At 39.6% G+C, this 25,319-nt stretch overlaps 1 long non-coding RNA gene across 2 annotated transcripts in view; it reads right to left on the reverse strand.

Annotated features, from left to right (window-relative positions):
- LOC128848545 (uncharacterized) overlaps positions 1–24,336 on the reverse strand; it is a 118,270-nt gene extending 93,934 nt beyond the window's left edge. The window contains exons 1-2 of one of the 2 annotated variants that reach the window (XR_008447064.1): positions 24,277–24,336; positions 23,319–23,425 (exon numbers count right to left, since the gene is read on the reverse strand). This is a non-coding gene — a long non-coding RNA (uncharacterized LOC128848545). Of the gene's footprint in view, positions 1–23,318; positions 23,426–23,524; positions 23,609–24,276 lie in introns of those variants that run through there. The other variant, XR_008447063.1, reaches the window with a different exon arrangement.
- Positions 24,337–25,319: the final 983 nt, after the last annotated feature.

Consider the following 25,319-nt stretch of genomic DNA (forward strand, 5'->3'; position numbering starts at 1 on the left):
CGGGGGGAAGCTGGAAAATTTTTTGGAAGGGGACGAATGGCATTTCTCCAACGAAAGGAGGACAAAATAGATATCACAAAGGAGTTGAACACTAACTGGATACCATGTTAACTATAATTCTTTTGATATAGTCTGTGTGTTCAGATTCCTGAATCAACACAAATATTTTCTAAACCCTACCTAAAAATAAATAAAAAGGCATGTGTAATAAAGGAATAGTCTGCTTTAAAAAACAGTTTGAGTGGAACTATAATATGATCTGTTAAGGCAATTGTAGTTATGGCAGTTATAAGTTACTGTATAATATTTTTCCACAGAAGTTTCCTCCATCGGCTCTTACTGTATTTTTCCTTCAATTATTAAATATAGAGGCTTAACCTCAAAAGCAAATGCACTTGTCTTTACATGCACTTGAATTGTAGCTGCCATTTAAAACTAATCAATGTCTTCTTTAGTACTTAAATAGCTTGTTTGCAAAATGCCTCTTTTAGGAAAATTTGTACTGTAATCAATAAGAAAATATGTTTTTCATTCTAAGAAAAGCTCATAATAAAGAGAGTGGGCTTGATTCTTCTGATCTCTCAAAGATTTTACTCTAATATAACGGCATTACTTTGTACAAGTGTAAGTGGAGTTACTCCTGATTTATACTAGTATTCAGGCCCAGTAATAGGAAAAATCATCATATGCTGTACTCTATGCTATATCCCTGAAGGATTTGCGAGACTCAGCATGAAAATATTTGGAATTCTTAGAGCATCTAAAATACATATAAAGGTCCATTTTCAAAATGCTGAGAGCTGTTTTAGCCTAAGTCATTTTCATTGACGTTAATGGGAAATTGAATGATTAGCCCCCCCACTACGACCAGTGCTTCCAATATAGACTCCTTGGAAATATCCTAATATTCCCACCCCTAATTGTAGCTGCCCAAGTGCATAAAACATAATGAGCCAAATTCTGGTTTTCCATATGGTGGCAGAAGTCTGGCGTATTTCCATTGAAGTCATAGATGCACTCTAGATTTACAGCAGAGTGCAGGTTGACCCAAAGTTTCCAGTTCTGACATGATTCCACAAACAGAAGTCAATGGGCGGTTTGCATAAAACGCAGTGGCAGGATGAACCCCCAATGGCTGTATGTTTATCTTCATTTTCATAAGATAAAGAGCCATCAATTTATTAAATATATTGGATTTAGTTCAACTTATGCCTTTATTTATACTCATGCAACCCCACTGATTTCAATGAGGTGGCAAGTATGGAACTAAGGGCTAATGTTAATCTTCTGAACTATAAAAATTTGTAGATTAGAAAAAGAATTAAAGTATTTATAATTGTAACTGGAAAAATCAAGAGATGTATCACATGCATCCTGTTTGCCTTTATGATATCCGTTCATATAGTTTTGTGATAAATTTTACTCACTCATATTTACAACATAAACTCTTCCAGTGCAAAGTGTGTCCTTTGTTTGACACATTCTGACTATTGTACAGGACCTTCATATGCATATAGTAAAGCATCAATCAATCTACTAATAGGGGAGGGACAGCTCAGTGGTTTGAGCATTGGCCTGCTAAACCCAGGGTTATGAGTTCAATCCTTGAGGGGGCCATTTGGGGCAAAAAACTGTCTGGAGATTGGTCCTGCTTTGAGCAGGGGGTTGGACTAGATGACCTCCTGAGGTCCCTTCCAACCCTGATATTCTATGATTAATGTTAAAAAGCAAGTATGGGCCAGATTTTCAAAATCTTATGGGCATGCAATTGCCTATTCAAAATGGACCTGCAGTTGTACACCTAATTCTCATGACTGCAATGCAAGTAGGACAACTACACAAACAAATAACCACAATGAACAATGTACATGTTGTTACCCAGTTTACATGATCAGTGGCAATAATCGCACATGCATATTAGGCACACAATTACATGCCTAACGTAACCTATGCTAAACTGTGGGGCTCTCTGTCCCCCTTTAGAGTATGTCTACAACTCTACACTGTACCTGTGAGAAAGCCTCCCAGCTAAGGTAGACAGGTTTCTGCTAGCAGGGAGTGAGGTAGTGTGCTAAAAATAGCAGCGTGGATACTACAGTTTGGGCTCTAAAGCTCTGACTGCTATTTTTAGTGCACTAGCTCAAGGCCTGCTAGCCAGAGTCTGGGAGACATGCTCCCACCTGCAGTGCAGACATACCCTTATTGACTGCACCATGTACATTTGTGAATATCTGGCCCTATATTAGGAAAGCCCAATGCATTTACTGTGACAAAACTGACTTATAATGAAGAGGCAGGCTATGAACCACATACTCCCAATGGTGAGCAGTAAAAATGTAGATTAACTTTAGTAGATTATTTCATGCAGATAAAATGCTCACCTATTTAAGTAAGCAGGGGTCATAGTTTTTTCACTGCAAAAGTGAGCTATGGAGAAGAAATAGATAAAATAAATTAGAAGAAAACAATAAAATAGATTGGGATTGGTACTAATGAAGGAGTACAGAGTTTTGAAGCCATTCAGGCTTCATCAGTACTGGGAGGTAGAATTATAGTCCAAATATGGGACTCCTGACTTTCCACAAAGCAATATAACACACTGCAAAACATTCACCTCCAAGTAGATCTGCTCTTTTGGCAAATTACATGGTTCAGAATTAATCCTCTAGCTTGCAGCAGGCAGCACATGCCAATTTACAGCAGTCACCTATTACTGTTCATTATTTAATAGCATTGCTTTAGCTCTAGTGTGATTGCCTTCATTGTTGAATAGTTTCCAGCATCATTCTTACAATTTTGTGTTTTTCACAGTTCTTTTCCAGGGCTTACTAAACAGCTTCACACCTGCTCACTGAATATAATGTTAACTCTAGTCTAGTGCATAACAAGGAGCAGCTAAATGAGAGTTTTCCTGCTCAACTTGTCCCATATAGGCCATCACTGTAAACTCAGTTTTCTTTTTGTAATCCACCAATCATCATAAAGTGTCAGCTAATGAAACTTGTTCATGTCTTAAATATGCTTTCTCACAATTAAATGCAACACAAAAGGAAAATAAGTAGCTTATGGAAAAAATGTCTGGATTCCAGGGTATAAACTAAATCATTTTTATGTTACGGAAAAATTAATTGTTTCCAATGTCAAATAAATAAAATTTGCAACCTAGAGCATAACAGAGGCAGAGGAAATATGGCTAATGCATTTCCTATGTAAATAATCGCTCTATCTAGAAATGGACACATCACATGGGAATTGCCAGACCAGTGGGTCTATCTACAATAGAGATCTGTACCATATACTTCAGGGATAGGAAACTCCAAAGTGAGCAATTATGAAATAACTCCTTCATAGGGGGTCATTTCTTCCTAGTCCCTTCCCTCAAACTGAATTATACCCTGACACATGAGGGGTTCTCATTCAACCTTGGGGATGTGGGGAGGGTGTCACTGTAGATGTCCTTATTATCCATATCAACCACTTGATACATTCAAGCTGAGTTTGTACTCTCAAATGAGTTGTTGGACTTTTCAACCTGAGATCTAGTCTTTGTACAATATACATCAGAAGCATTCTGATCTTTTCTTCATAATGACCTAGCAGAACGAAACAAATCTGAGGAGAAACCACTCGGCTATTAGAGCTTGTTTAATTTTTTTCTAAGATTAATTTCTGCAATCAGACTAGATATTTTTCCTTTTAATTAACACACAGTATTCCAGTGAACACAACTGTGGGACAGCATATTGTAATGTTTTTACAGAGATCTATAGTCTGAAAAAATATGTCTGTTACGTCACAGTAAATCTGGAGTAGTTCCACCCACTTCAGATGAGTTATTCTAGATTTTCTCTATTGTAACTGAGCAGAATTTGGACAAGATTATTTTATGAATTAACAAGCTACTCAGATAACTGCTGTCGTGTAGAGTAAGTTTTCTGCAGCAGTCTTAGATCCATTCAAATTATGTGGTGTATCAAATTTATGTATGTGAACCCAGAACCAGATCCAAGCATCTCTCTCATGAAACATGTGCCCAACATTTCACATCTGAGAGTGGAAGCCATGTCTTTCAAGATACCGTCTTTAACTGTTGTGATGATCTATATTCCTTACTTTACCAGAAAAGATATTTAGCTTGGTTTTCTCAGCATGCTTACATGGGTGTCCCTAAAAGTTATCAGTTACATTCTCCATCTTAATCTTTGTCTGGCATCAGGTAGTTTATTGGGGATTCCCTCTTCTTCCTCTTCAAAAGCCATGAGAGACAAGCTTTAAGCATTAATATTATAATCAGAACAAACCAAAATTCTGAATCCAAATTCCCTGAACTTCAGCAATATGTTTGGAATCTCCACTGGGATCCAGGCCAGAATTACATCACTTGCCTGATCTCGTGATTCACATTTTATGACTTGGGACCTGGTCTGGTTCCACCTTTTTAATGGGAAGTATGAACAAGACTGAATGAGCCCGTATGAGTAAGACTGATCTTATGAGGTACTGAGTCACCCGATTTACTAGCCCAAGGGTGGGCAAACTACGGCCCAGGAGCCACATCTGGCCTTTCAGACATTTTAATCTGGCCCTCAAGCTCCTGCCAGGGAGTGGAGTCAGGGGCGTGCTCCGCATGGCTCCCGGAAATAGCGGCACGTCCCCACTCCGGCTCTTACGTGTAGGGACAGCCAGGGGACTCCGCACACTGCCCCCACCCCAAGCGCTGCCCCGGAGCTCCTATTGGCCAGCAAATGGGGCCAATGGGAGCTGCAGGGGTGGCGCCTGTGGACGGGGCAGCATGCAGAGCCGCCTGACCATGCCTTAATGTAGGAGCCAGAGGGGGGACATGCTGCTGTTTCCGGGAGCTGCTTGAGGTAAGCGCTGCCCAGAGCCTGCACTCCTGACCTTCTCCCGCACCCCAACCCCCTGCCTCAGCCCTGATCCCCCTCCTGCCCTCCAGACCCCTCGGTTCCACCCTCCTGCACCCCAGAGCTGCACCCCCAGCTGGAGCCCTCACCCCCCACCACCCGATCCCCAACCCCCTGCCCCAGCCCGGAGCTCCCTCCCGCACCCATAACTCTTCATTTCTGCTCCCACCTCAGAGCCCGTACCCCCAGCTGGAGCCCTCACTTGCTCTCGCACCCCAGCCCCCAATTTTGTGAGCATTCATGGCCCACCATACAATTTCCATACCCAGATGTGGCCATCGGGCCAAAAAGTTTGCCCACCCCTGTACTAGCCCATTGGAAACAGAAACAGAAATAAGTTATTTTAAAGTAGAAAATCTTCTGTCATCTGAGGACTTAGCTAATAGCTGAATATTTCCAGTTTATATAGGTTTAAATAATCAATTCCCTTACTGCCTATTTTGACTTTACTTTACTTTCCAAGATTACCTTTCCAGCTGGTCTTTAATTAAATATTTCAATTAGGTGATCATTTAGGAATTATATATACACACTTCAGAGTTTCCATTGTAAATCATAGACACTTAACACACTAGCAGCAATGGAGCTGAATTTTACCTTACACTTTTAGTAAAAGGCCTTTTTTAGAAGGTGGTATAGAAAATGTCTCCATTTACAAAAGAGAATTTCGTAATTATATTCATTTAAAATAATCAAACATTTCCTCCAATGAAGGGAATTTTAAGGAGGTGACTGAAAAACTAATCCAACTATTTTTTCAGTGCTCTTTTTCACTGTCTAGACTAAAATAATGGGAGCTCAAAATTATAGATTAATTCTTCTCTTCAAACACAGTGAAAGGAGACAAGATTAAGAGGTATACTTGATTATAGTCTACAAGTACCTACATAAGTTTCAGAGTAACAGCCGTGTTAGTCTGTATCCGCAAAAAGAAGAACAGGAGTACTTGTGGCACCTTAGAGACTAACAAATTTATTAGAGCATAAGCTTTCGTGGACTACAGCCCACTTCTTCGGATGCATATCGAATGGAACATATAATGAGGAGATATATATACACACATATATATCTGTGTATATATATCTATATATATGTGTGTATATATATCTCCTCATTATATGTTCCATTCTATATGCATCCGAAGAAGTGGGCTGTAGTCCACGAAAGCTTATGCTCTAATAAATTTGTTAGTCTCTAAGGTGCCACAAGTACTCCTGTTCTTCTTTTTGCAAGTACCTACATAGGAAACAAATATTTAATAATGGCCTCTTCAATCTAGCGGAGAAAGGTATACCACAATCCAATGTCTGGTAGTTGAAGCTAGACAAATTCAGACTGGAAATAAGGTATACATTCTTAACAGTGAGAGTAATTAATCATTGGAACAGTTTACCAAGAGTCATGGTGGATTCTCTATCACTGACAATTTTTAACTCAAGATTGGATGTTAGTCTAAGACATCTGCTCTAGGAATTATTTTGGGGGAGTGTTCTATGGCCTGTGCTATACAGGAGGTCTGACTAGATGATCACTATGTCTCTTCCGACCGTCGAATCTATAAAATGGCTCAGAGCACTTGGGCAGTAGCAATGGATTATGCAGGCTCTCTCTCCTGGGTCACTGCTTTGAATCCAACCCAAGTTGATAGTGACTGAATGTTAATGTCATTTCATAGCTCCTGGGGTGAATTCCTGACCCTACTGAAGTGAATGGGGTTTTGCCATTGACTTCAATGAGGCCAGGATTTCACCCTTTCACCTCCAGTATGTGAAGTGAGTTAGGGCCTGACTCAGCATCCATTGACTTCAATGGGCATTTGACTCAAGCTGTTAGACAGAGATTTTTTAAAGGTATTTAAGTGTTCTTCTGCTCAGTGTCACACTGCCTAAGTGATTTATATGGCTGAGTCCCAATTTCAGAAAGTCAGTGAGACTTAGCTCCTAAGTCACTGTTGAAAATGGGACTTGGGGGATGTGACCTGTAGAGAAGATGGCTGCCCTGACTCCTGGTCCCCTCAACCCCCACACACTAAAACTCCTCAATTAAGGGCTCCCAGGTATCTAAAGTCTGGAATATTAGGGGTAAAATGGGTGGGTTTGTTTTTGTTTTGCATAGAGAGGCACTCAGAGGCTGTCAGTCTATTGGGCATCAGTTAGCAGCTGAACCATCACAGATTTTTCATGAACTCTATTAAGCTTTTCCCCCTGAATGTATGAGGGCTTATCCTTAATGAACCCTCCAAGAGAATTAAGACTTTGAGGCATTTAAAATCAAACGGATATCATAGAGCTTTCCTTCAGGAGACCCATTTCAGGAGACCCATTTAAGGATTGAAGATGCAGACATGACTATGTGGGACATGAATATCACTCTTCTTTCAACTCCAGAAGCAGGGAAGTAGCGATACTAATCCACAAAAGCCCAACTTTTCAATTTATTCCATCATGGCTGGATCCAAAGTGGAGCTACATAATAACTGAAGGCATTTTCAATAGTAAGAGATTATTTTTGGGCAGGGCATATAATCCTAATAGTGGGAATGCACCCTTTATCACAGAACTAGTTGACATTATTTCCACTAGAACGGATATCCTAATAGTACTAGGAGATTGTGGATGATGTCACAGACAAATCTAAGTGTATCTAGGTAATAAGCTCAGGCGTTTGCAAACCATTTGTTATCCCTACTCAAGGATATTGGACTAGTGGATATTTGAAGACTGAAGAATCCCATGAAGTAGGACTACACATATTTCTGCATGTCTGGAGGCAGACGTGAGTAATATCATGTCTAATCATGCTCTAATTTCTTTTCACACAGATACTGGTCATAGTGCTACAAGATCCTCAAGATGGAAGTTAAACTCACATCTACTTAGAGACTCCAAATTTCTTCAGATGATTGAAACATCCATTACCAGCTTCTGGAAGGCAAATACAAATACTGGCTCCTCCACAACAACTTTATGGGAAGCACTGAAGGCTACCTTAAGAGAACACTGCATACAATTTGCATCTGAAGAGAAAAAAGAAAGCAATAAATTACTTAATTCTTTAGCAGAGGAGGTTGATAAGTTTGGGGGGAAGGAAACTTGAAGAAGACCCTCAAAGTAATGAGCTGCTGCACTCTCTCATTACTTCAAAATACAAATACAATGAATGTACGTCCACCCATGCTTAATTCATGCTTAGCAGAATTAAACAGAGGCATTATATGGGAGTGGGGAGGGAATAAAGTGAGGAAAATTTAAAGGGCTTCATCCAAGAACACCATAGCCTCTTTGCTACAGGACAATGGTCTTTCTGCATTAGAATCTGATAAAATTAACAGACTATTTAAAAACGTTTAGGAATCCCTTAACGCATCTCATGGTGAGCTCAGTTCTAATCTATTAGACCAATTCATGGAGGGATTATCCTAAATACACGGTTGCTACCTCAGACAGATTTTATGGAGGAACATCTCTCTTTACTAGAAGTTAAGCAGACAATTGACTCACTCAATTCAGTCAAAGCATCTGGGTGTTGTGGTGCTCCAGCAGAATTATATAGGACATTTATTAATCCCTTAGTTGGGATACTGTCGAAAGGCTACAATGAAATATTTACAAAAGAAAAAAAGACAAGCACGATCTTCATAATGGTGACTACTGTCCCCATCTCTCTGTTGAGCACAGATAATAAAGTTCTGACAAAGATTCTTGCTTCCCACCTAAACAACATTGCCCCGTCAATCATCCAGGCAGACCAGGTGGGTTTCATATATGACATTAGCCATGGACAACACTCAAAAGATCTTCCACATAATCCATCAGGCACAAACAACTGATGCTCCAGCTGCTATCCTTTCATTAGCTGCCGGAAAGGCCTTAGATCAAGTGGAATGGCCATACCTACAAGCAATCCTGAGAAAATTAGGATTTGAACCTAAATTTCTGACCTAGAGTGATGATATTTACAAATCACCCCCTGCCTCTGTTCTGACAAATGGTGTCCTCTCCTCCACTTTTCAGTTAAACTGATGAGCGTGTCAGGGGTGCCCTCTATTGCTTCTATTATTTGACATATATGCTGCTAGTAGTTGCACGGCTATCAGACAGACACCATCCACTGAAGGAATTACCATCTGGGATAAAGAGTACAAGATTAGTCTATACACAGAAGATATCCTGCTTATGTTAAAAACAAACAAACAAAACCTTTCCTCTTCCATTCCACCACTACTATCTGCAGCAAACTACTTTGGTGAGCTATCAGAATTTCAGATAAACTGGAACAAGTCTCAAGTGATGGATATTTCTCATAGTCTAAATCCATCTCAATACAATCAACCATTCTCCTTACATTGGTGCAAAGAAATAAATTACCTAGGCATCAGGATATGCTCTGATTTAACAAAAATAGTATCTGCAAACATGGATGCCATACTTCGAGAACTGACAAAAGGTTGCTCACTATCAATATATTTTATTGAGAAAGGTAGACACTATGAAAATGAATGTAGGAGCAAGATGTAGGAGCAACTTAATTCCATTTACATTTCCTTCTTCAACTTTTATAAGAATAAATAGAGTTGTACAATTCTTATGGGTATCCCACAAGATACTTAATCAGGGTCAATTGAGGGACATGGGTGTAGGATTACCTGATCTGTGTTTATATCATCTGTCTTTTCAATTACAATTTTTAATAAAATGGTTCTGTCATACCCATTTCCCAAGCCCCATGGCTGGAGACTTTCTCTCTGCACTTCTATTTTTAAAATGGTTGTCTGCACCTTTCAGAAAAAACACAATATGTACCTCCTCTTGGAGCATTCTTCAGAAAATCAAGTCCATTACTACTTCTGATCTCACCAACTTTTCTTCCATTCCAATCTACTATAATCCAAGATTTAAACTTGCTAATAGCTTGAAATTCAAATCCAAGAGCATATTAACCATAAAAGATATTGTTGAATGGACAATTCAAGCCTCCTTCACATATCTTTGTGATAACTATTAGCTACCAACAGAGCAAGGTCATTTCTAATCTTAGATTCAGATTTAGAAATGAGCTGCGGAATGGTTGGCAGACCATAAACAACACGCCACTTGAAGTGCACCTGAAAAAGTATGTTAATCAAAAACATTTTGTGGGTAACATACAAATGGCTGAACCCCTTTATTTATTCTATTAACTGTACCATAATGGGAGAAGGAGCTAACTTCTCCATTTCCTCAGACAGATAGGAAAATGTATGCAGAACATCCAGTTCTTTGTTTTTGCTTCTCTTTCAGAACAAAAATCTACATAGATATTATTGGACTCCTCAGCGATTGCATAAGACTGGACTTGCCGCACATAGTATGTGTTGGAAATATGACTGCTCCAATGCAAACCTACCTCGTATAATCTTTGAATGTCAAAGTATATCAATGTTTTCATGTGGTGTTCTATCCAAGACAATTAGGAAAGGGGTTTTCCCTATGTCAAACCTCTGTGTTTTGGACATTCAAGATCTATTCTGTTCAAGTAATGCAAGGAACTGGATTACTGCAGCACATATAATGGCCAAAAAGTCATTTTGCGAAAATGAAATATGCTCTTTCCCCCACATTCTTTGATGAGCTAACTGAGCTAATCAACACTGTCCTCATGGGAAAACTCACATTAATCTATAGAGGCAAAAGATCCAACTATGAAGACCTTTGGTCTTTCATGAAATCATTACAAACTGACTCCAGGTTGATTGGGCTTCTAATAAGTCTCTTTTTGTGTGTGTTGGGGGTGGAGTTTAGAGAATTATTGATCTTAAATACTCCCGTTATAGCTATGAATATGTCATGCTGTGTTATTGTTCAATCCATACTCTGGCTGTGTTTTGCCATTGTATATGAATATGTCTGTATGGCTATGTTAGAACTTCTGAGAAAAAAAGAGAAAATGGGACCTAGATGTTGCAACACTGAGCCAGTCTGAGCCTTAGTGATCTCTCACCAATTCCAAGCAGACAGATGCCCACCTCTCCACAGAGAGATCAAAGGCAGCACGCATGGGACTGAAATACTGAACTACCTCCTCACTTTTGGAAGTACTCCTTCCAGAGCAAGATTGAGATACTACTGCTGCCTTTGCTGGGTTTGTTCTGTGGATACATTTACACAGTGAAAATCATTAGCATTTTTATATAAAGATAATAAAAATAGCTGTCAGTCCTCATGTTCCTACAATTTATGGCTCTAAAATACTAGGGACAGAACTTTAAGACATGACATGTAATTGTGAGTGCCTCAGCTTTTTTATTCCCAACTTGAGACACTTCTCAGCTGGGCACCCAAAAATCAGTGGCCGTGCTCGGAAACTTTGGCATAGCTGTCTAAAAATGCAAGATGAAAGGTGTAGTACTGGATTCAGCCCATGTTCCATGCCAGTGGAAACGAGCACAGACCCTAGAGCTGGAACACAACGTGGCAGGAAGTCAGCCAAGGAAGTTAATGTGATGGTGGAAAGTGACAACAACCTGCTTCCCAACAGCCATGTTGTCCGTTGGAAGCTTGCACAATCCCAAAAGCTGACCAAGGAGGGGACAACCAGAACAGCCACGGGATGTACTAATTCAACATATCCCATTAGCAACCTCGTCCAGTGGGAAGCTATGGCAGAAAAGCTGGGGACAGGCTGGCCCAGGGATGTATAATTTATATCTTGTTGTGCCAGCCAAAGTGAAGCTGGTCCATAAAAGTCCTCTCTCATGTCTCCCTCTGAAACTTGGTTATTGAGACAACTTTATTATCTATGATGGAAGATGCTCGTTAAAGAATAAAAAATTATTTTTACTGTTGAACTTGCAGAAAAGTGTTCAAAGAATGTTGCTAAAAACTTTTTTTAAAAATATCTACCACTCTATAAACTGGTTGAACAATAGCAAAATATTTTTGCAAAAAAAGAGATTGAAATTTTGAAAAATGTCAATGAGCTATATACTAAAAATAGATGGACTATATCTCCATTTAGCATATTGTGTCTTGCTGTTCTTTTCTCCCAAAACAAAACCCTCCACTTTAGTGTGAGCACGAGCAAATCCTCTTAATTCAGTGAGATTATGCTCTCTTACACAGGGCTGCATTTGCTTTTAGGACCCTGCAGAAATTTAGCAGAGGGCCCCTTTTCATTTTGCATTCTTTAATCTAACCTAGCTATCATATCAAGCCATTTGTAGCAGGTTCATCACTGTAGAATTTGAGGGCTTTTATGGCCGAGATGTTGGACTCTCTCATTCATGACGAAATGACTAAAGAAAGTTACAAGTTAAATTAGGGATGAGCTAATTGTCTCCGATAAAATAATAAACCAGCTCAATCTTCAAACACACCCTTAAAAAAAGAGCTAAATCCAAACAGAATCTTTATTGAGTGCCTGAAAAAGGGGAGGGGGGGCTGTTTTTATTGGCTTGGGAGCAGTAGTCTCATAGAAAGACTTACTTGGTAGCTAGAAATTGCAGTACCACAACTCTCATGAGTTGTTCAGACTTGAGAGTGTTGGATAGTCTGAGTAAGCATCCAGACTTTTGGATGCTTACCCAGACTGAAGCTGAACTTCCAACATCTGATGGATGCCTGTCCCTAATGTAAATATCAAGGTGCAGCCCTGCCTCATTGTAATGCATGCTTTCCAAGGGTATTGCACTTGTTAGAATGCACAGCTCAGGCATCTACCTTTAAAACCATTTAGATATGCTGAAACCCACCTAGGAATTAAACAGGACAAAAGCATGCTGAGAACGTCGTTGGAGGTTTAATTACCTTCTGCATTTTCTCTTTAGTGGGAGTTCTGAATTCTGGTGGAATAAAACTTCAGTCTCCACTGTATTGAAATGTTTTTTTTTTTTTTTTAAGCACTCCAGTCATTGTCTCCACTTGACTAAGACATTTCTGTGCTGAAGCGGGTGCATTTACTTTTCAAGTATTATTTTACTAATCAATTGAAAAATTACCTCCATGAATGACAGAAGTGCAGACCTTTGGAGTATTTCATTAAAAGGAACAAACATTAATTACAAATCCAGCCTAACCTTTTGCAGACATAAATTATGGGACTGATCTATTTTCTCCGTGGTTAATTGCAAGCAGAGAGTAGCTCTTTAAATTATTATCTGTAAGGCATGAATGAAATTAGAATTTATTGGGTGATATTCTGAAGATTTATTTGTACCTAAAAATCCTGACAAAGGTAGTATTGGCCACACATTACATAGCGGTATAGCAAAACCAGTTAAAACATCTTTGAGGCTCCAAATTGGCTGACCAAGATCACTATCAAAGGTTGGATATTAAGGCCTAATATTAAGACTTTACTGACGGTATATTATAGCTGCTGGAGATAGCCAATATTGCCCAAGTATTTCTATTGTAAGCCAACATTTTTGGTTACTCATAACTTTCCAAAAAGTTCACCTCATGGGCAGAAATTTTCCACACATGGTATTTGCTGGAAGGTAAAACAGCTCAACTATTTTCTAGTGAAATAAAATACACTTTCCCCATGATAAAACAAAAACAGCTAGTTTGATGTAGTGGGGGATCAAACTGAAATCTGGGAGAGAAATAGCCTTCTGTGAGCAAAGTGATTGACTGCTCTGTTGCAAACTGGTTTTGATTTGATCTTCTTTCATGCACAAAGTATGATTTTCAGAGGTGTACAACAACGGCAATATTTTTGTAGTGATCATGTTGCGTGATTACTTCACAAGTTTTAAGAGGTGGGGCAGGCTTGTTTTATTCTTCTCTTCTTTCTAAAATAGCAGGAGTTTCCAAAGTCTTGTCTTCCTTATTTTTTTGGTAGAGGACTAGAGAACTGGAGTAGGAGCTTTCCCAGGTCCCAGCTAAAGGAATGAGAGTGTTGTATCTTTCTCAGAGAGTCTTTCTCCTAATTTTTTTTTCCAGGCATTTGAAGTAAGTAGGAGCTAATGAAAATAAACCCAAACCCAAAGTTTTAAACAGACTTACTAAAACTCCTTGCCCGTCTCTATTGATCCAGTCCATTCAGGTTTCCTAACCTACCAGTTTTCCAAGGAGTCACCCAACAAAAAGACGGAAGTCATTATCTAACATTTCTCATGTAAATGACAAGAATAATAAATAAATGCATACATACATACCAACCATCACCACCACCACCACTTTTATTTCAAGTCCTTTCAGGCTGTATTCACACAAAGAAAGAGCAAGGGGACAATAAGCCCAACTGGAGAACACAAAATCCATCTAAATAACCCAGACTATGAAAAAAAGCCTGTTTTGGTGTTTAGTAAGTAAGAACACAGGACCAAGCCTTTTCTGTTTTCCATATTGTACCATGGAACAATTTTCAGCCGAGCCATCTACTGGTGAAATCACTCCAATATTGTTACAAAACATGTGACATCAAAGTAATTTCCATGTCCTATTAAAAGCACTAGTACCTAGATAGGCTAGATTAGATGCAGGACATGATAACTTTATGTAAGGAATAACTAGCTGGAGCAGATGTAAAAAACAATTTTTTTTTTACATATAAAGGACACTAGTAATGAAAACGGGGAAAAACGTATGGACTATATATAATGTGTTGGCAGAATTTACTCTAGAGAGAGCTTGCAAAAAAAAAAATAGAAGAAAAGAAAAGAAAAGAAAAGAAAAGAAAAGAAACCAAAATCCTTTACACTGGAAATGGTAAACCTTGCTTCCATGAATATTGGAACACACAGAAGCACGTATTGAAAGAAATACCTCAACCACCACTGCTTGCCTCACTTCTCTAGCTTTCTTTTACCAAAGGGTCAATCATTAGTTATATAGCGCATCAGAAAACTTAGCCTGCTTGTCGTTTAATTTACTTGTGTCATGATATGATTCATACCAAAGTTCTCATAGCATTCATCATTAATACAGAATACCGCATTAGCTTAAGACACACTTTAGCACACTCTATGTATTATGTGACTACAGCCTAATCATAAATATGGAACATCGTTATGCCTTTCAGGGCTCGTTTTCCAAAGGGCCTAAGTGAACGTAGAGCCCAGTAAAAGTCAAAAGCACCTTAGGCCCTTTTGAAAATTTTACCCTTTGGAACTAATCTAGTCTCCCATCTCCACGGCCACACAGGTTCCCTGGTAGTGAAACTGCTGCAACTCTACTGTGCAGGGTGCGGTCTGAATCTGTGGGTGGTATTGGGGGTGCCCACTCAGAGAGGCCCTTGGTATGGCAGCACGCAAGGGATGATTGGAATCAGGGCAGAGCTATCCTGGGAAGAATTTGCTGCTGTGCAGCTCTTCTAATCCTTGCTCTATGCCAGGTATTCAGTAAGGCCAGGAAATGATATTGCAGGCAGCGGGTTGAAGATGTCTTCGTGGTCTGGCTCTGTAGCCACCCTATCATTTATTGAAAGATTAGATATTGAGCCACAGTAACTGGGAATAGTTAGCCCTGATTAGGAGTTTGGAGAACAGGGAAAAGAGAACTGCTCTGAAGCCTGAAGGAATTAGAGAGATCACTCTGCTTAGCCCTTGTGAAGCTAGTATTTTCTGTCTGTTATCCTAATATTTTGTCATGTTTTAAAAGTAGGGAGTTAACGATTGATCTGGAGCCTGGGAAAAGCACTCAAGCAGCAAGACCACTTGGGACAGAGTGAAACTTTTTTTAAACCATTTTGCATGAGAAAAGCAGGCCCTGACAATCCTGTCCTTAGAGATATTATATGTAACCTATTTCCCAGCGCACCACATTTAAACCACTGGCCTGTTTGTTTCATATCAGCAAAAATAAAGACAGGCATATTATGGAGGCTCTCCCCATCTAATATGCCTGAATCCTAATTTTTGAAAGATTTCACTGAAGTTGGCAAACCTCTCAATCTTACAATGAAGAATGTACTGCTCAAATCATAACTAAAATTAAACAAGTATTCTGACCACTTTCCCCCATGAAAGTCTAGTTGTGAAATGATATACACTTTAAATTTCTTGCCAGAGAGAACTCCCCTCCCCCAACAGAGCTAGTGAGAATCACAGGAATAAATATGACTTGTATTTGACACCTTGAGAGTTGGTATACATATTAGGAAGAGACACCTTGAGAACTGTGTGAATCTAACACCAGTGTAATTTACAAAATGAAAAACCTTAGAGTAGAATAGGCATGATGCAGGATAAATCAGAGGTTTAAAAAATAAAATAGCTTATCATCTCCAAATGGATGGAAAAGCTATGAAAGAAGGAAGAAGAAAGATCCCTTATTCAACTGCTCTAGAATTTGCTCAATAAGAGATCTTTCCTTCAAAAACTTTGCTTAAAGAAAGGTATCTCATAAATCAAAATTCACCTTACAAAGTATTAACAAAAAAGTAGAGAAATTTTGATTCATGTCTAGGTATTAGAAGACACATATTTACCAACGCCTAGATTGTTTTCTCAATACAGGCAAATAAACTATTGAAACACTAACATGGACCACATCCAAGGTGTATTAAAGGTGCTCGGCCAAGTAAAACGTTTCCTTCTTGCATGAAGCTAGAACAGCCAATCCTACAGTCACTGGCTTAAATGGAAGATGCATATGAAAAAGGAGGGCAGGACTGGACCTTTGCAGGGATAGCCTCAGTTTAGAAAAAGGAGTTGCAGAAATTAAGCTGAGAAATATTCACAAATTGGCTTCACCAAGAATTTTTTCCCCCTAAAAATAAATGTGAGGAACAGGGGTCCTGAATGTGATTCAAGCAAAACCTGGCTTTGGATATGAAGTGTGGTCTGATTCATAAAATCATACTGAAACAAGTATTATTAAGGCTGGAATTTTCAAAGGAGCCTAAGTGAATCAGATACCTAGATCCTATGGAAATTCGATGGGGACTGAGCACCTAACTCCCTTAGGCCCTTTGAAAATCTCAGTCCTAATGAATATTAACTGAATTGGGATCATGTTATCAAAGATTGGAAGAAAATGTCTACATGTAAATAGCGTTCTTCAGCTATTTTAGCTCTTAATTTCTTGGCTTTTGAGAGTTTACCATCTCAGATTAAATGTGCCCTTCCAGATTTCTCGATGTATATACATATAATGAGCATCCTATAAAATTTGCCATTTATTAATATTTCTGGTCAAACTTTATTTGCAATAATTCCCCATTACAAGCAGAGATAATACCACAATCACAATAAATGATGGTAAAACCAGTAAAGGACAGATCTATACATGTCTGTGTGAAAGAAGATTTTAGCCAAATTCTCAGTCACAAAATATACACAGGTGTACCCATCAGTTCAATATCTCTGGCCCATAATTATTATTACAACACTTTCTAGTATGGGTTCCAGCATTTCATGGCAGGTGATGTACCCCTCTCAGAAGTAAAAGACAGCAGGTCACACGTAAGTTTGGCATGACATGGTATATAAACTGTTCTATATGAACACCTAGTTGACATGCCAGAGCTGAAAAGCTGACAAGTTTTGATATGACTTTCACTTCACCGAATGGCAAGCCACGGGCCACAAAATGCAGTAATACCTTCTTGTAATTTACATCAATAATTTTCATTCTATTCTGTTTCTCATGCATGAAGTTCTGAAACAGGTAAAAATGAACAATATTACCTTCTCACAGATGAAAGAATATTTATGGAACAGTGTGATGCAGCTGTTCAAAGCTTTCTAAACATGTTAGCTCCTGGCTGTGTTATCAGTTTACCTGATGTCCCTCTGTTCTAGCCTTTACATTTGTATCTGGAGTGGAATGTAGGTAAAAAACCTACTTGGCCAGACTGCCTAAGAGTTTACATAATTGTTTTCAAAAGTAACTTATGAGCCATCTAAGCCCTTGACTGGTAGTGGAATTCCTACTAGTGGTCACTCCATTTTGCATGTTTGCAGAACAAAGAACCAACATGACTTTTTCTGATAGCAAAATATTAATAACGTAGGTGTTTTTTTCAAAAAAAATTTTTTTGGGCCAAGTTATGTCCCCAGTCTGAGATCTGCTACCACAAACATGTGGCATGACAGATCAAAAGTTACAGTAAGTTTGTAGGCTGCTGTTAAGCCCCTCTACTAAAATCTTTACAATAAAGTAACTAGTAAAAGCTGAAGTCAGAGGCTTTCTTAAAAGGGGCAACATTGGGACAAAATAATATTGAGAAAATAAATTTACTTTGGATTAGTTTCATGTAAACACACAAAAAATCAACTTCTCAGAACTCACATGAAAAACATAATGTAGTTAATATTAAATACACTGATTACACAACCTATTACTTTTACAGTTTATGCTGCTATGTCCTTGATTTCAGTCCTGTTTTGCTTATGATTAATGAATGACTCACCTTGAGTACTCTGTGTTTATTTCATACCTCATTATGAATTTGCAAAGGTCATTTGTTCTTTGGAACTAGAAGGCAAAACATCTTTGCAAGCAGCAAAATGTTGACAAATTTAAACTAGACACTTTTGTTTAACGAACTTACTGCTACCCATTTTTTAAAATCGCATTGCTTTATGTTTTCTAAAAAGGTTCTAAAACTGTTTCAAGAGCTTGCATGCCTCTTGTTCCCACAGAGCATGGGATGATAATTTGGGTATATACATGTTATGTGCATGCACGCACACACACGAATATATATGAAATCTGATGTACTTTCTCTTTTAACTTGTTAGGTGTAATACTATAATAGCATATTATTTATTTATGCTAACAGTTGCCCACTTACTGCTGATAGTTATTCATGTGGGACCAAATTCTAGTCCAGTAGAAGTTAATGGAAGTTGTATCTCCATTTAGCCCACAGTTGTTAAAAACCAAAAGTATACAATCAATATTTTAAGAAAAACAAAGTAGGTTGTGTTTTTTAACTACCAGCTCATGCTAGAACATGATCGTTTAGTCTCCCAAGGGCTGTAATACTTTGATCCAATTCCGGTTGTTGGGTTTAGTATGCAGGAGGCTTGGTGGTGCTGGCAGCCTGTGATAGCCAATAGGTCAGATTAAATGATCTGGTGATCCCTTCCACCCTTAAACTCCAGCAATCTCTAGTTGGCATAACAGGCCCTAGAGAGAATTTGCAACCTGGGGGGGGAAGGGATAGCTCAGTGGTTTAAGAATTGGCCTGCTAAAGCCAGGGTTGTAAGCTCAATCCTTGAGGGGGCCACTTAAGGATCTGGGGCAAAAATCAGTACTTGGTCCTGCTAGTGAAGGCAGGGGACTGGACTCAATGACCTTTCAGGGTCCCTTCCAGTTCTAGGAGATAGGTATATCTCCAGATATTAAAATTTAGAGCTACCCCTGAGAGTGCTTTAAATTTCACCAGTAGCCAAACCAGCCCCCAGAAACCACAATTTTACAGTAGCATAAAGATGGCATTTAGCCATCGTTGCTCCCCCTCTGCAGTGCTGAGCAGAGCCCTGGCACAGCTGAGGATCTGGACCAGCGACGTAAGAGAATACAGACCAGCATCTGTTCTTACTATGCATCATTTAACATCTTTGTTGTTTTCCTCATTCACCTCATTTGAAAGATATGTCCCCAAAAGAGAGCTTGATTATAGGGCAGAAATCATTAGCCTCAATCCTCCCCTCACACCATCTTTGCACTGGTCTGATTCCACTGACTTCAATTCCCAATTTAAACTAGCATGAGAGGACAATCAGTCCCATTAGCATTTCTCACCTCTAGAACCTAAATGCTTGAGAAGCATAGCTATATATATTTGGAGCTGCACTGCCTGAGAACCAGTGACTGAGGCATTATTACACAGTTGTATAAGGCAGTGGTTTTTAACCTCTGGTCCGCAGACCCCTGGGGGTCCACAAACCATGTCTAAGATTTCTAAAGGGGTCCACACCTTCATTTGAAACTTTTGGGGGGTCTGCAAATGAAAAAAGGTGAAAACCACTGGTCTAAGGCATAGTGCCCCATGGCCAGTGGGTCTAATGAATCTGGTGAGCAGTGGCGGCATTTGACCCAAATATTTCACCAAGTACAGTCTTCTCTGTGCATCGTCCCTCAGACTTCCAGTGGCCAACTGCTGGCAGGAACCTCTCCCCCTTCCCCCTATTTTTGCTCAGTTAAATTACATCTGTCCTTTACAGAGGTGCACTTGGGTTGGATGCTGGGGCTACATTTGATTAAGAGCCAGCAAGATTTAAAGGACTTTAGTTGATTTTTACATTTGTCTTTATACAGTCAATTGCATAATTGCTCACCATGTATAATATTCAGGCATATTTGTGTTACAAAGGTCAATAGTTTAAGTATTGTGTCATCACTAAAAATCATGTAACTGAGAATGATTTGTAACTGCCGTCTGACCTTCAGCCTCTGGTTTGCTTAATATTGTGGCTTTAAGTTTTCCCCCAATTTGTTCAGAACTTTTTGTACCTTGGATTATTAATCTACAACTAAACATTGTCCTTGGTGTTCATCTAGCTGACGATGTTTGGACCCAAACCAAATCTATTATCTTTTCTTTGAATTTTGTAAGCACATTAATTCCAACTCTTTATTCAGGCTTCTTGTTCTCTACAATTTCATTGTAAACTGTGCATATGGGGAAGACATTGCTTAGTCTTTTGAGATCAGTGATTAAACCACTTTTCACAGATGATGAACTTTAGATCTTTGTGGACAGTATCTCTTTGGGTAAAATTAACTAAAATCAAACTCTCTATTTCTTCAGGGTTCAGTTCAGCCACACCTATTCATGTCAAGTAGAATAATACTGCTCGGAGTGAGTGGCCATAATTGAAGAACAGTACAGTGACAAATATAGCTCGCTATGAACAAATGGCAAATTTAATGCGAGTTGGGGGGGAGGTGATGCTAATCAGAAATCAAACTGTCAGATTCCAATAAGAAAAACTAAGTTTAGAGTGGACCTGGAGATGGTAATAGGGAACAATGTAGGTCTAAACTGACTACTGCAATGCCTCAATTCTATCCCAGTGTAAAGCCAGTAAAATCAACAGAGTTACACCAGTGCAGAAGTGGGGTAATACAGGGTGAATTAGGTTCAGTGATTTCATCTACTGTAAGTAGTTTCTTACAAAGGCAATTCTGGGAGAAAATAATTGACTTAATTATTACTAAGGAAGTTTACTTTTCAAGGTAGATGTTTAGAGATGACAGCTTGCAGGCAGTTGGATACATGCATTATCTCTGACACAGGGAAAAATGTAGCTGCTTTTTGAAGGTCCATATTTTTTTGCAACATAAAAAAGTGCTAAGCCACATTTCCAAGATATACCCAGGTTACACTTACGAATCAACTCTAAATGGCTCAAGGGATCAGTAGTTTCTATTCAGCTGTCAAAATAGAGGCGACCTCCTTTGAGCTAGTTCCAGATAGATGCAACTAAATTATTCTTTTGTGTCACATTCAATGAACAGAGTGCAATATATATTTGGTTAGAACATCTGTGTTTTGAACCAGGGGTTCTCCACCTTTTTCTTTCTGAGCCCTCCCACCACAATCTGCTAGAAAAACTCCACGGCCCACCAGTGCCATGACTATTTTTCTGCATATAAAAGCCAGGGCCAGAGTGAGAGGGTAGCAAGCAGGGCCCCGTGAAGCTAAGTTGCCCAGGATTTGGCTTCAGCCCCAGGTGGCAGGGCTTAGGGTCCCAGGCTTCAACCCTACACAATGGGGCTTTGGCTTTCTGCCCTGGGCCACAGCAAGTCTAACACTGACCCTGCTTGGCAGACCCCCTGAAGCCTGCTCGTGGCTCCGGGCCCCTGGTTGAGAACCACTGTCTTAAAAAACGTTGTGTAATTCAGTTCCCCCTGCATACTATGTTGAGGATCTCAGAGGCCTTCAGGTATTGAGTATAAAAATAACAAAATTGCACTGAAAATGTATTTTTTATTATTTTACTTCAGAAATCTAGGCCTTCTCAGGCAGAAGAAATCTTCCAGGTTAGAGTGAAAGTGATTAGTTTGTTTCACATTATGATGAAAGGTAAAGGAATTTTACCAGTATATTATTGAATTACAGTTTTTCTTACTAGGGGGAGAAAATGTTTGAGACAAACACTTCACATATGTGATTGTTCCAGCAGGACAGCAGTCATGCAACGTTCTTATAGCATATCTCTTTACAACCCACACAATTGATATCATATATAGGACACCTAGGAGAGTGTCACCCTATTTATATGGTGACTCATAGGATATTTTATATTTCCTTGAAATACAATGATATTAGATTAGTGCAGGTTTCTGACAATATTAGATTAGTGAAGGTCTCTGACTTCCCCCCTCCCTCATCTATAGAGCACCCAAAGCCCACTGAAGTCAATAGAAGACTTGCTTTGACTTCCATGGGTTTTGGATCAGGCCCTTATAGATTTGTCTTCAGTAGATTTCTGTACCTTGAGTGTCCACACTAGCTTTTAAAACACGTTAAGCACCTTGAATTAACAGGCAGTCAATTAACTCAAGGTACAAAAGTCTTGAGAAAACAAGTCCACAATGCCTGAATCCTCTAATTGATATTATAAATACAAGAGACAAATAGAAGTAACAGGCACCTATCATCTTGGTATCCAAAAACGGAACCAAGGTATAAAATCAAAACCAATAGAGCAATTATCTATCTCTATCCTGCCAAATTGCAGGGTGTGTGAATTATGTTCAAGAATCTGCTTTTGTTCCCTAGAGCCGACTGAGTTTTGTTTTTGCTATAAATTAGATTCTCAGTTTATAAGTAAAAGTTACTTGATTATGGTTTTGTTTGTAAAAGGCAAGTCATGACAAGTGATAAAACCTGATTTGCTGTTGTGTTATTTTAAATATCTCCTGCCCCAAATGGATTCTCTGGGATTAGAGCGTATCTTTTTTTCTTTACAACCCTTTCTTGGCTGTTGTGAGCCGAAAAGGACTTCACTGTAGAATACACTGTCAAGGCAAAGAGAAGACTGACACACATTTCACCATTCTATGGAACCCAAAGCCCTTTTTTTCCCTCAGTAAAATAGCACTTGCTATATATTTCTCTGCTTTTTAGGAAAGGGATGATCAGGTTTTCCAATGACCCTCAAATGCAAAGGTGTCTTTTGTGAGAAGATTACATCCTGAAGTGCCTGAGTCTATTTCTTAATCAAGCATCTATTACTTACCCTAAATTCTCCAAAGCTTTCCCTTAATTCGAATCTTCCCATCATTGTTCATTGAAAAACCTTTTCTCTTTTCAAACATTTGTCAGCTTTAGCACCCTACGACATTAATTCTAAATTCTAAGATCATTCCTGAGAGTGAGAAGATGGCAAGTTTTTAGAAGAATTACAGTTTAAAATAAACAAAACACACCTCCTTCTCCTTCTCAGACATCTCCCCTCTCCCAAAAAACAAAACAAAAACAAAACCTCACACAGAAAGAAACCGAAATTACCTGAAACTGCTTGGATACTGCAGAGTTGTAAGTAGTAGTAGCCAATTTCCCAAGATTTGTCACTTCTATCTGCAGCAAAGGATGTGACTAAATACTCACTCCTGTATCTAAAGTGAATTTAAAAAAGATTTTAATCAAGTTAGAAATCACAATGCCCAGGCACAGAACTTTTTGTTTATGACAAACATTTTCATTTGGATACTCACTACAGGCCTATAAATGGGCTGAGTCCCTATTCTATGCTCAATAGAGCACATGCATCCCAAGTTAATGTCCAGCCTCTGTTCCTGAGATTGGCCTTATTAGTAACTCAAAAAACCAAATGGACCTTAACTGGATCCATGTGCCAGCATGACTCAGCAGGAACTATCTGGAGGTTTTTAATGCAGGTTTTTAGCATCTACAATGACTCAACAGACAAGCCCTACGTTTCTATACTGGGTTTTGAGTTTGCTATCCTGTTGCATGGCCCTAAAAGATTTAGCATTTTGGAAGTGGATAATTTTCTGCTGTTTACAAACTACTAGAGAATGAGAACAGATCCCTTTATCCATCCTCATGATATCAGAAGCTGTATATGTTTTTGCTTTGTTATCTTTGTTACCATAACAAATATAATTTCCCCAAAGTAATTTTATAACCAACACCTTTTCCGCTCATGTTTAATGCATGTTTAAAAATATTAAAAGGGAACATTATTTATTTCAGTTTACAAAGTTGTACAGCAGCAGCCTGACGACACTCAAGTAACAGGATGCAAAAAAAGTTTGAACACAGAAAATGAGTGGACTGCAGCAGTTTTCAAGAAAACCATTCAATTGAGTGACTCTGCTGATATTCTATACTATGAGAACAAAGCTTCCAGAAATCTCATGTAAATGTTTATCTCATGAAGGGCTGTTTGTATCCGGGTTAATTTGAACAAAGGCCAAACCTAAAATTCTCCCAGCTAACTCACCCCTGTTATAAGCTGTCATTCACTTACGAGAGGTGTTTTGCTTTTTTACGCCACCACTAAAAAAAAGAAAAAGAAAATTAAAAAATGAACAAAAGTGGTGTCATCAACAAATAGCACCCAATAATGTATGTCAGTGACTGAGCAACATTTGCCACCAATGAGCGTCATGCGCACACACACACACGACATGGTTACTGTTTATTAGAGCCTGATAGTATTTAGCCACATCAGAGCAGTACAAGTAGACTGCTACTAACTTATTTTTAATTTCAGCAGTGGTACTATGTGTAACATAGATCTAACAATAACAATCAGCAGCCGCCACCGCCACTAAAATAACAGAGGCCCAAATTCTGCCCTGAAGCCCCACTGGGACTAGGGTGACCAGGTGTCCGTTTTTTAATCAAAACACCCGGTCAAAAAGGGATTATGGCGGCTCTGGTCAGACCGGGCCATTGACTGTCCAGTTGGCAGCGCCACGGGGCTAGCGGGCTCCCTGCTAGCCTCCGTGCCATGGGGCTCCTGGGAAGCAGCCAGCATTTCCCCCCTCTGGCTCCTACGCGTAGGGGCAGCCAGGGGGCTGAGCACGCTGCCCCTGCCCCAGTGCCCCACCGCAGCTTCCATGGCCAATGGGAGTTGCAGGGGCGGCGCCTGCGGACGGGTCAGTGCCCAGAGCCGCCTGGCTGCGCCTCCGCATAGGAGCCAGAGGGGGGACATGCTGCTGCTTCTGGGAGTTCCTTGAGGTAAGCACTGCCCGGAGCCTGCATCCCTGAGCCCCCCCCTCCCATGCCCCAACCCCCTGCCCCAGTCCTGATCCCTCTCCCACCCTCCAAATACCTCGGTCCCAGCCCGGAGTCCCCTCCTGTACCCCAAACCCCTCACCCCCTGCACCATCCCAGAGTCTGTATCCCCAGCCAAAGTCCTCACCCCCTCTTGCATCCCAATCCATCGCCTCAACCTAGAGCCCTCTCCTGCACTCTGAACTCATTTCTGTCCCATCCCAGAGCCTGCACCCCCTCCCGCACCGCAGCCCCCTAAGCCAG

The sequence above is a fragment of the Malaclemys terrapin genome, chromosome 14 (genome assembly GCF_027887155.1).
Source record: "Malaclemys terrapin pileata isolate rMalTer1 chromosome 14, rMalTer1.hap1, whole genome shotgun sequence".
NCBI lineage: Eukaryota > Metazoa > Chordata > Testudines > Emydidae > Malaclemys > Malaclemys terrapin.